The 5,854-nt window shown below is 47.5% G+C and overlaps 1 non-coding gene across 1 annotated transcript; it reads right to left on the minus strand.

Annotated features, from left to right (window-relative positions):
* Positions 1 to 3,152: 3,152 nt before the first annotated feature.
* On the minus strand, positions 3,153 to 3,224 carry Trnat-cgu (transfer RNA threonine (anticodon CGU)). The gene has a single exon. It is a non-coding gene; the product is annotated as a tRNA-Thr (tRNA).
* Between the last annotated feature and the right edge of the window lie 2,630 nt (positions 3,225 to 5,854).

The raw sequence follows: 5,854 nt of genomic DNA on the forward strand, positions 1-5,854 counted from the left end.
AAACATCTATAGAGAATAAGTATTTAGGGGGCTGGAGAGATGGCTCAGTGGTTAAGAGCACTGGCTGCTCTTCCAGAGGTCCTGAGTCCAATTCCCAGCAACCACAAAGTGGCTCACAACCATCTGTAATGAGATCTGGCTCCCTCCTCTGGTGTGCGGGCATACATGGAGACAGAATGTTGTATACATAATAAATTTAAAATTAAAAAAAGAGAATAAACATTTATATCTTTATCCAAAACTACATTTGTCCTGGAGTTTGTGGGAACTGTGGAAAGGGGAAGAAAAGTACCTCTGCCCGCTTATGCAAACCCTGGACCATCATATTTGAGTTTCAAAGACGGACGGGATGAAGATACGCATGGTGGCACACACCTGCCACTAGGAACTGAGAGATTTGGGGAAAAATCCCACTAATTGCCAGGAGCTTTAACGATACATCTACTTTAAAGTAGGCAAACAAGCCAGACCATGGTGGTGCATGGTCCACTTCTTTAATCCAGCACTCCCAAGGCAGAGGCAGGTGGATCTCTATCAGTCGAAGGCCAGGCTAGTCTACAAAAAGAGTTCCAGGACAACCAGGGCTGTTACACAAAGAAATCCCCTCTCAAGAAACCAAAAATAAGTAAAGTAAAATAAGGTAGGCCAACAGATGCAAAGGAAGCCCACTAGCACTTGGGAGGAGAAGGCACCGGCATGAGAGCTCAAACTAGAGGGAGGCCCGAGCAGAGAAAATGGCTGCTTGTGTTTATGTGGTGGTGACTTGGAGGGGATATGAGAGAGAGAGGCTTTGCCAACATCTGCTAAAAGTCTCTGAGCAGCCAGGGACCCCTTAGAGCTCATTAACAGACTCACCTGATTTGAGCAGTTTGGAGATCTGTATTTCTTTTTGTACAATACAAGATTTGAGACTATGTCTCCCTGGGGCAGGCTATTGGATTAAAACTCACAGCGGGAGGCATAAAAGATACAGTTGCAAAATTCTGCCTTCTAGTCAAATAGTATTCTCTCTCACAGGAAGAAAGAGCTGTATATTGGATAGCTTAAAATCTCCTGGAGGTTAAATTGCCCACAAACTATCGTGGCTGCATTGTGGCCGTCAAGCTGCAGAACTAACACTATGTGGTTTGTTTCTAGACCCTGGGTAGATCAGAGAAAGGACTGACTGGGTCAGGGGACTCTGGGAGGGAGGGAGAGTAGGGCCTGCAGCTCTAGTCCTGCCATCATGGAGGATTTTGACTGGATTGGTGTGGGGGGAGGACAGGGGGCATCAAATAGTTCTTACCATGGCTTACAATGGTTAGACCTGCTGCTACAGACGGCAGTCATTAAGAGGTTGTGGTTGCTTGAGGTCCCTTGCTTGGCCCTGGCTCTAAGGTGGGAACTAAGAACCTCAGGCCACAAGGCATTTGGAAAAGACCTTTCCTCCCTTAACAGGGTAGCCCAGGCTGGTCTCAAACTTCCTAGGTAGTTAAGGATGACTCTGAACTTGGGATATTCCTTCCTTCACCTCCCCAGGGTTGTGATTACAGGCCTGCAACATCATGCTGGGTTTATGGGGTGCTAGAGATCAAATCTAGGGCTTTGTGCTTGCTATGCAAGGAGTCCCATTCCTGGCCTTGGGAAGCATTTAGAATTTAGCAGCTGAAGGAGTGGCAACCCAGAGACTGTAAGGTGTTCTTGGCGGTCGTGCCTTAAACTCAGCAAAGCTGGTCTGCCCTGGCCCGCTAAGCTTCCTGGGGCCAGTCTGGACACAACTAGCTTACAGGGTAAATTCTGTTCCTAACTGAGAACCTGTCTTGCTTTAGCTCTCTCCTCTGACCTCTCAGACCTTGGTCTGGGATCCACGCTTGACCCCTGCCTCTGACCTTTGGGGAGGTGCATGTTTCCCCAGTAACGGTATGTTGACCTTTTCTGGACCTTGTACCTCTTTGGTTTGTCTCATTCCTCACCCCGTGGGGTCAGAATTCTCTGTTGCAGTTATGGCAGAAAAGCTCCGTCCAGTCTAGGAGTGCCTTCTCACTAGGAATCCAGAGGGAGGGGCAGGAGTGACTTTCCCCCCATCCTATCCCTGATGTCTAGGCTGTCTGGCTATGGCATTGCCAGAAGCAAATCCACTTTGTATTTAGTAACAATTTCATGATGACACTGACAGCTTCTAAAGCCAAGTGTTTCTCTTTCGCTTACTAGGACCTTATGCTAAATATCTAATACCCTCAGTTCATTCCATGGTCAACTAAGCAACAAGACCGAGGGAATGAAATATGCTTTTAGCTGGGGAGGAATGAAAGGGAGGGGCAGAGGGAGGAGCAGGAGATGAAATATGCTTTTAGTTGGGAAGGAATGGGAAGGAAGGGGCAGGGAGGAGCCACATTAATAGAAGAATGGGATCGAAATGAAGAGGTGGAGTTCTGTTCGTGAAACTGGAGTGGTATGTTCAATGCTAAGTGTTACAATTGAAAATTTTGGTGCAGGCAAAGTAACCCACATCTTTAATCCCAGCACTTGGGAGGCAGAGATGGGCAGATAGTCCGAGGCCAGCCTGGTCTACACAAGGAGTTCCAGGCTAGTTAGAGCTACATCACTAAATAGTTAGACCAAAACAAAACCAAAACAAACAAACAACAACGAAAAATAGCTACCGGTTAGCATAGTTTCAAAGAGAGAAGCTAGCAGATTGTGGTGGCTCACCCTGCCCTAGAACAACAACAGAGTGGGACCAGAAATCTGAAACCCTGGAGGTCCTGTCAGATGAGATCAGACTTTATCTCACAGATGACTTGGGAGTGCCACAAATATCTTGGGAGTACCACAACTCTCTGGAGCCAGGTACAGAAGGAGGTAAAGGTGCCCAGGGGATGGTGATGCAGTTGGCTGGGCAGAGGACAAAGAGGAGACACGCACGTGTAGGCAACGAACGCTCAGAATGAAGGCAAGCCTCCCACTGCACGATCCGTACCAGAGCTGAAGGATACTGCGCGAGCACCAGTAAAAAGTTCAGAGTTGGGTGCTCTGACAGCGCACGGGTAAAGAAGGGCCTCTAAGACACGTGAAAGGAAAAAAAAAAAAAAAAAAAAAAAAAAAACAGCAGCTGGGAGAGCGAAACTGAAGTGAAAATACAGGAGTACCAACAAGGTTTCGTCTCCAAGCACAGGCACGGACGGGGTTCGAACCCGCGATCTTCGGTTTACGAGACCGACGCCTTACCACTTGGCCACCGCGCCTGACAGCCGAGCTAGCAGTAGAAGCTCTCAGTGGAGGGGAGGTAGTGCGGGCGGGGGAGGTAGCTAAGCCCCGCCCTCTCCTCAAGCTCCGCCCCTGCTCAAAGCCCGCCCACCAGCCGACAGTGACGTTCTCCCGGCCTCCTCTGGTAGCCGCCCGTTCGGCGCTCAGAGGCCGCGGTAAAGCCTCGGTTCCGCTGCCCCCTCCGCCCGGGACTCACGCTGGGTCCGCCTCCCTGAGCCGGGAAAGGCCGCAGAGATGTGCGTGAAGCCTGATCTAAGCGTGAACGTCTGTGCGCCCCGATAGCGGGGAACCAGCCTGCCCGCCGCGGGGACAGTGCGCGGCGCGGAGGCCCGGGGGATTAACGGAGGCCAAGCGGGGAGACTACTGAGATGGGGGTGGGGGAAGAAGGACACCAGGGGGAGACCAGGATTGGGGAACAAACGGACTTAAATTTGGTGAGGCTTTGTTCAAGTCTATGAAAGGAATAGGTGAGGGTTTGGGGGTGAGTGTTTACACCACTGCCGACTTCTTTTATTGATCTTTTATTTTGTAGACAGAGGCTCGCGTAGCCCAAGCCGACTTCAAACACTCTGTAACCGGGGGTGACAGTTAGCTAAGGATCCTTCTTCCTCCATCTCCCAGGGGTTGGGATTTGAGGCGTGGGCCACCGTGCCCCTTTTACCGGGTGCTGGGGATCGAACCCTGGGTTTTGTGTGTGCTAACCTAGCACCTAGGACCGAGCTACATCCCTAGTTCCTGGGTTTATTATTTAAATATTTAAAAATTAGTTTAAAATTTTTTTTCTGAAAAATTATTTGATTTTTATTTATATAATGCCCTTCTAATATTTTTATGTCTTTTATTTTGAGATTACAACATGATTATATTATTTTCCCTACCCTAATCATTTAGCCTCAGCTGACATAATAATTCCTGCAGAATTCCTACCAACTTGACTACAAACACTTATTGTACCAAATCACTCCTTTTCATAACCTCGGGGGGGGGGGGCTCTCTGCCATATTAATCATCACATGTGTCTGACATAGTTCCTTTTTTCTCATGTGAAACTCAGTAAATATAGATAACCTGAAAAGGAACGCATTATTTCAATGGTAACTTAGAAGAAATATGTTGTAGAAAGAGTTATTTTTCTTGCCTTTGTAATATACTGTATTTATGCAGTCAATGTTTTTGTCTTAAAATGCACATTTAAGATTTTAATTTTCAAGAATACGGTATTATGAAATTGTCCAATAAATTGAAGAAGATGGAATAATCATGAATCTTTTATGAAAAAGATCTCAGAAAAAGGCGTTGTGGTTCAGTGGGTAGGAGCAGCTGCTGTGAAAGCATGAAGAACTGAGTTCAAATAATCAGCACCCTATAAAAAATACAAGATATGGTGATGCGCACTGTGTAGGGCAAAGGCAAAAGGATAGTTAGGTTTTTCTGCGTGTGCATAGGGTCACTCATCTATCTATGCACGCACTAGTTTAAAAATTTTAAAGGAAATTAGGTCACCGTGTCTGTTCCAAGAGGGAGGAGAGGGCGGGACTGACGCCCTTATCCTGGCGCAGGGCTGTGATGCCCACAGGTCAGTCGAAAGCCCCAGTTACCAGCCTTCTTAAGAGCACACCTGCCTTAGCACAGGAGAGCCTGGCGCAGGAAAAGCCTCCCAGAGGGCTCGTGCTATGGCCCGCGCTGCTATACCCAGTAAGTTCACCCAGTTCACCCTTATTTATGGGCAGAACGTTTTAAAAGCGTAAAATTGGAGCGATTTGTAAAACCTAAGGATATCTTTACTGACGTGTATGTGTTAAAAACACAGTTATCATAACTATGTTAAGTTTACTTATAGTGTTAACTGGACATTTGTACTTGTACCATAGCACTACAGATTTTTTTTTTTTTTTGCGTTTTTGTTTTGGACTGAACTCTCGATCTCTTGGATGTAGACAAGTGCTCTGCTCTGACACTGACGTTTATCCCCTGCTCCCCATCTCTCTCTCTCTCTCTCTCTCTCTCTCTCTCTCTCTCTCTCTAAGTTTTTAAGATTTATTTGCATGCGTGTATGCAGGCGTGTCAAGTGTAAGTGTAAGCCTTGCTCCAGCAGAGGTCAGGAAAGGGCATGGGATTCCCTGGAACTAGCTATGGACGGTTGAGAGCCAACATGTGAGTACATGCTAGGGAAAGGACCCGGCTCTTCTCCATGAGCAATGAGTGCTCTTAACCACTGAATCATCTCTGCAGCTCTTTTTACTTTATAATATTTTGAGACTGGATCTTGCTGAGTTGCCCGAGCTGACACTCCCTGGCCCCAGGGCTTTGAACTGCCTCTGAAGCCCATCAGTCTGGGGAACTTGTGATCCAGGCTGCCCACCAGGCAGGGTGCACTGCTTTGTCTTGCACAACAGAAACCCTGCCCATTAGACACCATTCCCCTTCCCTAGGTCCCTGACAGCCATCTTTCTTTTCTGCTTCTAAGATGCTGGCTCTCTGGTGCGGACTGGCTTACTTCAGTCAGCTCCTCAAGTTTCCTGGTGTACCTTCCAAAAGGATGTCTTGGCTTTGTAAGACTGAGCCTGAGTCTCCAGTAGGCATATGCCACATCCTCTTTATCTTTCAT

Source organism: Alexandromys fortis, unplaced genomic scaffold (genome assembly GCF_014885135.2).
Source record: "Alexandromys fortis isolate MF-2015 unplaced genomic scaffold, M_Fortis_MF-2015_v1.1 scaffold_80, whole genome shotgun sequence".
In the NCBI taxonomy this organism is placed as follows: domain Eukaryota; kingdom Metazoa; phylum Chordata; class Mammalia; order Rodentia; family Cricetidae; genus Alexandromys; species Alexandromys fortis.